Raw genomic sequence first — 12,233 nt, 5'->3', positions numbered from 1 at the left:
ACCTCTTACTGATCCGATCCCCCCACCACCACTGATCTCATCCCTATCCCCCCACCCCCCATCTCCTCTGTTGTAGAGGTGATGGGGGGGTGGGGGGATAGGGATGAGATCAGTGGTGGTGGTGGGGGGATGGGATTAGTAAGAGGCAGAGCCACAGAGGTGGTGGAGGTTGGGATTGATCGATTGGAGTGCAAAATGGGGACTTACCGCCAATCAATCGATCGATCAAATTCTCCTCCTCAGAAATCAGAAACAATCCTTCGGCGTGCCTCCTCCAGCCCAGGATGCTTGCCTCATGTCAGGTCACACGCCGCCGCAGGTACTCCACACTGCGCAGAAGCAGAGGGGAGAGCTCCTCCCCCGCCTTCACTGAATTGGTGTGCTTCAGTGTCCGCCCCTCCTCCCTTACAGTCTCTCTTTCTGGATAGGCGGGGGCAGAGCCCACACAGTCTTACAGCTCAGAGCTTCTCTCTCTCCCCTCAGTGCAGGCGTAGCGGGTGAAAGCCCCCCTCCCGACACAGTGAAACATGGACGCAACACCTCCGGACAGTCAGGTGAGCCCCTCACACGGCGGGCGGGCGGGAGGGCGGCTGCTGGGCCCCCTGAAGTGGCAGTGAAGTACAGGGCCCAGTCGCACTTGCGACTGTTGCGACCCCTATAATTCCGCCACTGGCGCAACTTTATCAAGAAGTTTGCAACCCATGGCACAGTTGTTAATCTCTCTGGGCGTGGACAGAAGAGAAAAATTGATGAAAGGTTGCAACGCAGGATAGTCCGGATGGTGGATAAGCAGCCCCAAACAAGTTCTAAAGAAATTCAAGCTGTCCTGCAGGCTCAGGAAGCATCAGTGTCAGCACAAACTATCCGTCTACATTTAAATGAAATGAAACACTATAGCAGGAGACCCAGGAGGACCCAACTGCTGACACAGAGACATAAAAAAGCAAGACTACAGTTTGTCAAAATGTACTTGAGTAAGCCAAAATCCTTCTGGGAAAACGTCTTGTGGACAGATGAGACCAAGATAGAGCTTTTTGGTAAAGCACATCATTCTACTGTTTACCGAAAACGGAATGAGACCTACAAAGAAAAGAACACAGTACCTACAGTGAAATATGGTGGAGGTTCAATGATGTTTTGGGGTTGTTTTGCTGCCTCTGGCACTGGGTGCCTTGAACGTGTGCAAGGCATCATGGAATCTGAGGATTATCAAAGGATTTTAGGTCGCACTGTAGAGCCCAGTGTCAGAAAGCTGGGTTTGCGTCCAAGAAACTGGGTCTTCCAGCAGGACAATGACCCCAAACATACGCCAAAAAGCACCCAAAAATGAATGGCAACAAAGTTCTAAAGTGGCCAGCAATGAGACCATATCTAAATCCCTTTGAACACCTGTGACGAGATCTTAAAATTGCTGTTGGGAAAAGGCACCCTTCCAATAAGAGAGACCTGGAGCATTTTGCAAAGGAAGAGTGGTCCAAAATTCCAGGTGAGAGGTGTAAGAAGCTTATTGATGGTTATAGGAAGCGATTGCCTTCAGTTATTTTTTCCAAAGGGTGTGCAACCAAATATTAAGTTAAGGGTGCCAAGAATTTTGACCAGCCCATTTTTACAGTTTTGTGTGACATTGTGTCCAATTTGCTTTTTTTCCTCCCTTTTTTTTATTTTGTTCCAATACACACAAAGGGAATAAACATGTGTATAGCAAAACATGTGTTGCTGCAATACTTTTCTGTGAGAAATACTTGATTTTCTGGAAAAATTTCTGGGGTGCCAACAATTTCGGCCATGACTGTATATACCAATATAAATCACATATATCACTGTATAACAAATTAAGTCTAATTGTGTGATTTAATGCTTATTATTAAAGATTTCTTAAAAACTGTTCAAGGATAAGGATATACATGATGGAAAGAATGTGCATGCACATGAAAATCAACCATGTCCACATATATAAATCATGTGGAGGCAAAATATTGTGTATATAAATGCATATACATTGCAAATATTCCACACAGAACCACCCTACAAAGCAACCAAAATCACTCACTTTTCAAAGGAAAAAAAAGGTGCTCTGGTCTGATGAGACTAAAATTGAACTTTTTGGCCATCAAAGAAAAACACTATGTCTGACACAAACCCAACACATCACATCACCCAAAGAACACCACAGTGAAACATGGTTGTGGCAGTATCATGCTGGGGGGATGTTTTTCAGCAGTCGGGACTGGGAAACTGGTCAGGGTTGAGGGAAAGATGGATGGTGCTAAATATAGGGATATTCTTGAGCAAAACCTGTACCACTCTGTGTGTGATTTGAGGCTAGGACGGAGGTTCGTCTTCCAGCAGGACAATGACCCCAAACACACTGCTAAAGCAACACTTGAGTGTTAAAACATGTAAATGTGTTGGAAGGGCCTAGTCAAAGCCCAGACCTCAATCCAACAGAAAATCTGTGGTCAGACTTAAAGATTGCTGTTCACAAGCGCAAACCGTCCAACTTGAAGGAGCTGGAGCAGTTTTGCAAGGAGGAATGGGCAAAAATCCCAGTGGCAAGATGTGGCAAGCTCATAGAGACTTATCCAAAGCGACTTGGAGCTGTGATAGCCGCAAAAGGTGGCTCTACAAAGTATTGACTTTAGGAGGGTGAATAGTTATGCACATTAACTTTTTCTGCTATTTTGTCCTATTTGTTGTCTGCTTCACAGTAAAAAAAAAAAAGTTGTGGGCGTGTTCTGTAAATTAAATAATGCAAATTCTCAAACAATCCATGTTAATTCCAGGTTGTGAGGCAACAAAACATGAAAAATGCCAAGGGGTGAATACTTTTGCAAGGCACTAATAAATATAAAAATATATATATTATATATATATATATATATATATATATATATATATATATATATATATATATATATATACATATACACACATACATACACACAGTATATAATTTGCCATATCTTCCTCTATTTTAGAATATAGTTGTGATTTCATTTTAAGTCTAGATCCTTTTAAAAGTGGCACCACAGTCTATATGCCTTAAGCCTAGTACTCAGGGGCTGAATGTCAGGTGACATTGGCTGGTTCAATAAGAACCTGCCAACATTCAGCCTCTGTGTGTGTGGCAGCCGGTCCTACAGAAATATGGCAGCCAATCTGACTTCAGTCAGACGTGCATTCTGGAAAAAACGTCAGCTGACCGGCTCCCAATCAGTACTCTCAGCGAATGATTGAGAGTGCAGACTGGAGTGTTCTGGCGGGGGGGCTAGAACAGAGGCTTAGACCGGAACGGTCAGTTGTTTTCCGTTCAACTCGCTGGGTTGAACGAAAAAAAAAGAAAAAACTCATGGGTGTGTACTAGGCTTTAGGAGGTCAGAATTCCTAGTTCCAAACAGATATAGTAAAACCTAGGTGAACCAAATTGATAAATGTGCAAGAATAAAAAATAGCAAAGAAAAAAGTCCATAAATTGAATGACAACTTGGTGATTCAAAACAGATCAGAAGTTTACAGACAATCCTTCACCACTTGACAACAATCCAGATCACCCAATGTGCTCTAATGGAAAACCTGCTCACCAGATTTCCATGACCCCTTTAACTAAAAAGAAGGTCTGGGATCGCTGGATAGGAGTACTGGAACACATAAACTGAAGTTAGGTCCAATAACTTCTGTATTTTACTCTCCTCTCCAACACAGTTGCCCATGGGGGATAGAAGACAAGAGGAGGACCAATAGCGTAATATTGTTTTTATTAAAAATGCCAAAGATAAATAATAATTGCCTGCTTACATTGGATGGTGGCTACCCGACACTAGGAGTAGCCTGCAATGAATGCTGGTGTAAGCCCTGCCGCTCAGCTCGCGCTGGATGGTCGGCGTGCATTCCACTGATGCTGGGAGACAAACCGGAAGCTGGGACCCGGAAGTGACGTGACCAGAAGGCACCATCCAATGTAAGCAGGCAATTGTTATTTGTCTTTGGCATTTTTAATGAAAACAATACTATTGGTCCTCCTCTTGTCTTCTATCCCCCATGGGCAACTGTGTTGGAGAGGAGAATACTATACCTAAGTTGTTGGACCCATCTTCAGTCTACTTGTTCCTGTACTCCTATCCAGCGATTCCAGACCTTTTTAGTTAAAGCGGTCATGGAAATCTGGTGAGCAGGTTTTCCATTAGAGCACACTGGGTGATCTGGATTGTTGCCAAGTGGTGAAGGATTGTCCGCACACTTCTGATCTGTTTTCAATCACCAAGTTGTCGTTCAATTTATGGACTTTCTTTGGCATTTTTTATTCTTGCACATTTATCAATTTGGTTCACCTAGGTTTTACTTATTCATAATTTGTTGAATATTGGATTCCTATTATGTAAATATTTCACCAATGTTGTCAATATCAGCGATTCACTATCCCTGCCACATGGACTGATATTGATTTTGTTAGCACGTATTATGTAGTGTTTTTTATAGCGCCCCCTACCCACATATTTCACATTACTTAGTAGTCTGTCTGCAATATTTGGGGAGCAGCTTTTTTAGTTTTTATTTAATTGGCACAAGGTTAACTTTTTCACATATCCAAACGGATATAGTCATTACAAATTTAAAGCCTATCTAAATCCAAAAATTAAAAATGTAATGCATTGTAGTTAACCTGTCCTTATATGTAGTGGCTGCATTTGTTTTAATTTTCTGGCTTTTTTCCCCCTTTATTTTCACCTGGTGATCCAGCCAGAAACATTTCCCATTTCCTCGTGGCTACACTCACCTTTCTACAGTTATCTTTGGGAGGAGTTATGGTTGTCACATAGGCTGGACTCACAAACATGTCTTTGTTGATTCCCATTAAATTAGTTGATGGAATTAGTAAAATGTGATTGTTTTGCCGTCCTTTCAGATCACAGTGACTGCATTTCTTCTAAGATCTACAGGTATTTTCTGTACTTGTTGAACATGCAGTGAATGCAGGACTGGTCCTTGTTTTTGGAGTAAGAGAAGCATTAAATAATGGTGTCCAAAAAAAAAAAAAAATGAGACTATGGGTAAAAACCATCTTGAGTTTTCCTTAAGTTGCTAGCAAAGTTTTTTTTCATGAGCAAATTGAAATATTAATTGTAGCTGCTTAAACTGTATAGCAGATAGTGTTTAAATTGTTAATATTGTGTTTTCCTGTGGTGAATACATCTTCATTATTTATACTGGTAATAACTTTGTTATGGCTTTTTAAGCAGTGGGTTCCACGATATCTTTATTTTTATCTTTCAAACTTTAAGGTTTTCAAGCCAGCTACTGTAATTATTGTTTTATTATCTGTGGTCAATTATCCCTACGCCATATTTACCCTTTGTGAGATAAAAGTGGCTGAAAATTGGAATCTGCAATTTATGGTTTGTAATTGTAATACTTTTTTTGAAATATGCCCAATTATAAATCATTTGTCTTTCATTCATATATGCATCTTTAGGGGTCTGTAAAAACCCAAATAGACCCTAAGAATGTGTAGGGCCAAAATTCTTTAGTTTTGTATAGCATATGGAGGTGCTAAAACCCCTGCAAGGTTTTTATTGCCATTTGTGGTTACACTCTGGAGATTCACTCTCTTTAGTCCTGGTAACAACTGTCACAAGTATAAAGTAATGGGAAAACAAAAACGTTAGAGTTGTTACAGGAACAAGAGTGGGGGAAAATCATCTAATGGGGATACCCAGTTCAAGTGAAGAGGATGACTTCTTTAGTTAGAGACATTTAGTATTATCTTTATATACACACACAATTTAAGAAGCAAAGTATGAAATATTTCACAGAAATATTATTATTGGCCACTTGCATCCAACAGTATAAGACAGTGATGGCGAACCTTGACACCCCATATGTTTTGGAACTACATTTTCCATGATGCTCAACTACACTGCAGAGTGCATGAGAATCATAGGAAATGTAGTTCCAAAACATCTGGGGTGCCAAAGTTCGCCATCACTGGTCTAAGAGAAAAGGAGATTAGATTGCAGGGACAGAAGGATGACAAACCTCCAATCGCTCTTCTAGAAAATACAGCATCATCTAGCTCAGTCAGTTATATACAGGTTCCCAAGAAGCAATTCAGCATGCCCAGCATGCTTTGCAAAACTATGGGGCATATTTATAAAGCAAAAAATTTGATATCCGCCAAACATTCACTGCCGTTGAATCTTCCACGTGCACGCGTATTAGATAATTGTTACTTTACCACCAGCAAGTGCTTGGTGAAAGACATTCACTGCTTTATAAATATGCCCTTAAACATTATGGATGTAGCCTATAACGAATACAACTAGAGGTCGACCGATATATCGGCCGATATTTGGCGTTTTTTATTTAATCGGCATCGGCCGATTGTGCTGATAAAAAAGGCAGATTATAACTTCAGCATGACTTCTGTAATAGAAGTCAATGCAAGTTGCCTGAAGTCTTCTGTGAAGCTACTTCTCTCCTCTCTGGGCAGCCTGCCAAATCTGATAAAAGAAGCTGAAAAGATACAATGTTTACACTTATCAATGAACTGAACTCTGTGTGTAGAAGCTCTCAGTTTAACCATTTAAAGACTAAGTCTTTTCTGACACTTGTTGCTTACAAGTAAAAATCCTGTATTTTCTGCTAGAAAATCACTTAGAACCCCCAAACATTATATATATATATATATTTTTTAGCAGAGACCTTAGGGAATAAAATAGCGGTGGTTGCAATATTTTATGTCACATGGTATTTGTGCAGCGGTCTTTTAAATGCATTTTTTTTTGAAAAAACACACTAATGAATTAAAAAAAAACTAAGCAGTAAAGTTAGCCCATTTTTTTTTTGTCCAAAAGTTTTGATTACCTGTTTTTGTGTATTTAATATTTAAGATATAGTTTTTTTTGTTTTTTTATCTAAATTATACATACAAGTAAACTGATTGGAAGTTTGTTTTGTTTAATAAATGTTTAAATGTAAAAAAATTTCTGTATCACTTATTACTTAAGGTTGCTTTCACACTGGAGCAGGCAGGCATTGACGGTAAAACACTGCTAGTTTTAGCGGCGCTTTATCGTCATTTTAGCGGCGCTATTCGGCTGCTAGCGGGGCGCTTATAACCCAGCTAGCGGCCGAGGAAGGGGTTAAATGCGCAGCTGCCTAAACGCTTTGCATTCGCTTCGGCAGCAGTGCGCATTCATTTCAATGGGCAGGAGTGGTGGAGCAGGGGTATGCACCACTCCAAAAATGCTGCTTGCAGGACTTTTTTTTAACATCCTGCCAGCGCATCGCCTCAGTGTGAAAGCACTCGGGCTTTCACACTGAGAGTGCAGGGGAGCCGTTTTGCAGGCACTTTACAGGCGCTATTTTTAGCCCAAAAGCGCCTGAAAAACGCCCCAGTGTGAAAGGGGTCTAACTGTTATGCCCCGTACACACGGTCGGATTTTCCGATGGAAAATGTCCGATCGGAGCGTGTTGTCGGAAATTCCGACCGTGTGTGGGCTCCATCGGACGTTTTCCATCGGATTTTCTGACACACAAAGTTGGAGAGCAGGAGATAACATTTTCCGACAACAAAATCCGTTGTCGGAAATTCCGATCGTGTGTACAGAAATCCGACGGACAAAGTGCCACGCATGCTCAGAATAAATAAAGAGATGAAAGCTATTGGCCACTGCCCCGTTTATAGTCCCGACGTACGTGTTTTACGTCACCGCGTTTAGAACGATCGGATTTTCCGACAACTTTGTGTGACCGTGTGTATGCAAGACAAGTTTGAGCCAACATCCGTCGGAAAAAATCCTAGGATTTTGTTGTCGGAATGTCCGAACAAAGTCCGACCGTGTGTACGGGGCATTAGATTTTATGAGATGAAGGGAAAAAAAAAAAAATGGCCTAACGTATCGGCCCCAAAAAATCGGCATCATATATCGGCCATCGGTCACCGCGATTTCTAAATATCGGCATCAGCCAGAGAAAAACCCATATTGGTCGACCTCTAAATACAACCATTTTAAAATTACAGATATGATAAAACAAGAAAAAAAAAACATTAAAAATAATATGACTTAACTTTTAGAATTACCTCTTTCGGCAGTAAACTTGACAATTTACCCATGCAGGGAAAAGCAGCAGGTTCATTATAGATCTGGCCCCTGCAGCTTCCAATAATCAGCTTCCTTTGAGCTCCTGGCCATTCAGTTCCCTGCCGAGAATATAAAGGAGGAGGTCTATCTAAACTCTAAGTGGAACCAAGCTGAAGCTGAATATTCTTTCCTCATCCCATGTGGCAGCCCTGGTGCCTGAGCAGCCGTCCATCAAGTTGCCCAGCACTGTCACCTGGGTGGAAGTCACCTTGTCCCCCGTAGCCAGAAAAACCATGTACTTTATTTCCCATCTATCAGTGAATAAAGCAGGGAAAGAGAAAAGGGAAGGTAAATATCACAGCTCAGCACTCAAGCTGCTGCTGATCTGTTATTTGTAAATCCACAGACCAGCAAATGAGCCAATCTGCTGATCGGCTTGAAAGCTGATCTGTTGGTTATAGTTCTTCAGACATAGGACGTGTTCCAACCTTATGACTGTAGGGGACTGAAAGCCGCATCTCACCTGCTGATTGTTATAGCTAGTATCATGGCAAGGTTCCGCTGTTACTGAGCAATAGCTAGTAATACTACCCCCAGGTCCTCTTTCCTGGGTTCTCTAGTTCCAGTGACACCAGTGTCTCCAGTAATCCCTGCACCCCAGTGCCTCCAATGACTCTTATTCTCGAGGCATTCCTGGGACCCCAGGGTCAACAGAAATCCTTGTGCCTCTAACCTGAAGGCTTCCAAAATTATTTTCTGTGTTTCTGTGATCTTAACAATACCCCCCTGCTCCCGGAGCCTGATTCCTGTGTTCCCGCAATCCCCAGTTCTCCACAGTCCCTCTCTCCTGCATTTCTGTGATCCCAGAGCCGCAGTACTCCGAGACTTTCACTCATGTAAACTCAGCACTAAGTGCTCCCAAAAACTCACTCCGGTGATCCCACTGCCCTAGTGCTTCAGAGACTCTCAATCTTGGGCTTCTGTGATCCCAGCACTCCAGAAACTCTTATTTCTGTGTCCCTGTGATTTCAGCATCTCAGTGCTCCAAGAGACTCTCCTTTTGCCATGTGTCCTGTGCATTTTCCAGAGTTCCTGTCTTTGTAAGGCCCCTTTCACACGATCGGACCGTTCAGGTCCGCCTGTCAGTTTTGATGGCGGACCTGAACGGGCGCTCCATGTTAGTCTATGGAGCGTCGGATGTCAGCGGAGACATGTCCGCTGACATCCAACCCCATCCGATCCGCTAAAAGCAGACGGATGGCTCTACGTCCAGATCCGTCGCTGGCGGATCGGATCGGGTGAGATCTGACGAAGGCCCCTTTCACATGAGGCGGACTCCGTTTCTCCGTTCGGGAGATCTGTCCGTTGATCTCCGCTGAGCCGGCAGATGACAGGTCCCTCTTTGCTCACTGAGCGGGGAGGGGCTTGTCAGGCGCTGCTGCCGCCTATGGAGGGATCGGACGAAAACGGACAGCGTGTCCGTTTTCGTCAGATCTCACCCGATCCGATCCGCCAGCGACTAATCTGGACGTAGAGCCATCCGTCTGCTTTTAGCGGATCGGACGGTGTCGGATGTCAGCGGACATGTCTCCGCTGACATCCGACGCTCCATAGACTAACATGGAGCGCCCGTTCAGGTCCGCCGTCAAAACTGACAGGCGGACCTGAACGGTCCAATCATGTGAAAGGGGGCGAAAACGGACACGCTGTCTGTTTTCGTCCGATCCCTCCATAGGCGGCAGCGGCGCCAGACAAGCCCCTCCCTGCTCAGTGAGCAGAGAGGGACCTGTCATCCGCCGGCTCAGTGGAGATCAACGGACAGATCTCCCGCTGAGCCGGCAGACCGAGGCGGGCTCCGTAGAAACGGAGTCCGCCTCATGTGAAAGGGGCCTTACAGAGATTGTCCATTAATATAATCTATCTGAATGGGTGTGTTCAAGGGTCGGCACCTGGAAGCTACTCTGCAGCAAAGCCCATAACTCTTTGCAGAATGCCCTGATGAATGTCAGTAACTCTTTAGACTCTGCTCCTTAGCCCTTTTTAGGGAACGTACCTCCACCAAACATGCAGACAAGACAAAGGCTGCACACAAGAGCATAAAAAAAACTCCCGGGCCCCCCCCCCAAAAGGGCTCATATGACACTTAAATAAGAGCTTTCACCATTCAACTAGTCAGAACTGAAGATCAAGTTTTTAGATTGTAAACTCTAACGAGCAGGGCCCTCCGATTCCTCTTGTATCAAATTGTAATGTAACTGTAATGTCTGCCCTCATGTTGTAAAGCACTGCGCAAACTGTTTGCGCTATATAAAACCTGTATAATAATAATAATAATAATCATCAAATTCATTCAAAATATGGGACAATGCTACAATAAAAAAGGTAAAAACAAATGGTGGGAGTTCAAGGACATCATAGCAAGTTACATAATATTTTACATAGTTCTTATGAGCTCTATACAGTTGATTAAAAATATGTCTTCACATGCTGAATCATAGATCAGGAGACTATTATAAGAAAATAAGGATGTTAATAACGGATTAGATTTTAACTTTTATTCTCTTAAAGAAGTGGACAAAAACTGCGCTATTTTCCATTATCTATTTATTTTCCTTTGCCATTCAACAGCAATCTCTCAGGGAGAAAAGGTGAAGCTGCTACTTTGCTCTAGAACCTGATAAGTCATTGACCTAGAATAAGTATGTCCCACTCTGAATATTTGTGCCAGATCAATGACTTCTTGTGGAAGGAAATATGAGGATCACAGCTCCAGAGCTAACAAATCAGCAATTACACCTTTTATCTTTTTATTGTGACAGACCTACTCCCTTTAAAGAGCTGTGTTATTATTCTCAGGCTTGCCATAACATTATGCTGATATAATATCAATCACAGCAAAATCACATTGTTGCTTCAATCCTGGCATCTAGTGACAAGAGTAGAAGGGACAAATCAGATGATTCCTTTAATGTAAACTCAGCTTTACTGACATGGCATTTCTTGAAGCTGAAATAATTGTAGGATTAAAAAAAGATAGCATTTCTCAGAACAATGCAGATAACCAACATTGACTTTTCGCACTTGCCCCTGCCCACACCTATACTCTGTTATATGCAATCACATTATACCCTGAAATGCAGTTAACGAAAGGGGAACAATTGTTAAAGGTGCTTAAATGAGAAGTTTGGGACAAAAAAACAAAAAAAACACACACATACATACTCACCTTAAATAAGAAATAAACCCTGATGGGTTTTACTTCCTCTTTATTCCCCTGCAAAGTAAAAGCATAATGGGCTAGCATGCATCGCATACTAGCCCATTATGTTGCACTTACCTGCAAACGAAGCCTGTGATGTCCCCGAGGTCCCCGCTGGTGGCTGCATCCGTCACTGGCTGGAGACGCGTGACGTCACTCCCACGCATGAGCTTAACGTTCACGGCATGGGCCCTATAGAAACGGCAGGATCGTGCCCTTTCTTTAGTGCACATGCGCTGATGACGTCGGCACAAGCGTATATGGTAAATATCTCCTAAACTGTGCAGGTTTAGGAGATATTTCCTGTACCTACAGATAAGCCTTATTATTGGCTTACCTGTAGGTAAAAGTGGTATGAAAGGGTTTACAACCCTGTCCCTCGCTGGCCTTCAAAGGGGTTGTAAATGGAGAAGGTTTTTTATCTTAATGCATTCTATGCATTAAGATAAAACAAATTCTGTGTGCAGCAGCCGCCCCAGCACCCCCTAATACTTAACTGAGCTCCATCTTCCTCCAGAGACGTCCACAAGTGCCTCGGCCGTCCATGGCTCTCAATTCAGAAGAATCATCACTGTAATAATTCCTGATTTTTGATCCATTCAAAAATTTGAATGTGGATCTAATCATCTTGTTCCTGGAATTGTGATTCCCGAACTGTATGACTTTCAGCAGACTGGACAAATCAGCTTGCATCTACTCAGGCAAATAAAGTTAACCTATGTGGCTGCAGCTGTCCCCCCATTGGCTCGAAGACCGAGATGAGAGTGATTACATGACCGATGCACTCAGTTCTTGGGCTTGACCAAGCAGAAAGGGGTGTAAGTCACCGGTTCTCTGCTCTGCCTCTACAGCTCTCGCTGGAGAGCCAGACTGGGGGCAGGAGTGGCTTGCTC

General features: G+C 42.9%; 1 protein-coding gene across 12 annotated transcripts in view; it reads right to left on the bottom strand.

Moving 5' to 3' along the window:
- The window catches only part of B3GALT1 (beta-1,3-galactosyltransferase 1), a 477,862-nt gene that overhangs the window by 398,138 nt on the left and 67,491 nt on the right, over nt 1–12,233 (bottom strand). The gene's annotated exons all lie outside the window — the stretch shown is intronic.

This window comes from Aquarana catesbeiana, linkage group LG06 (assembly GCF_042186555.1).
Source record: "Aquarana catesbeiana isolate 2022-GZ linkage group LG06, ASM4218655v1, whole genome shotgun sequence".
Lineage (NCBI taxonomy): Eukaryota > Metazoa > Chordata > Amphibia > Anura > Ranidae > Aquarana > Aquarana catesbeiana.
The sequence above is the reverse complement of the archived record's forward strand: the minus strand, read 5'-3'. Positions and strand labels throughout refer to the sequence as shown.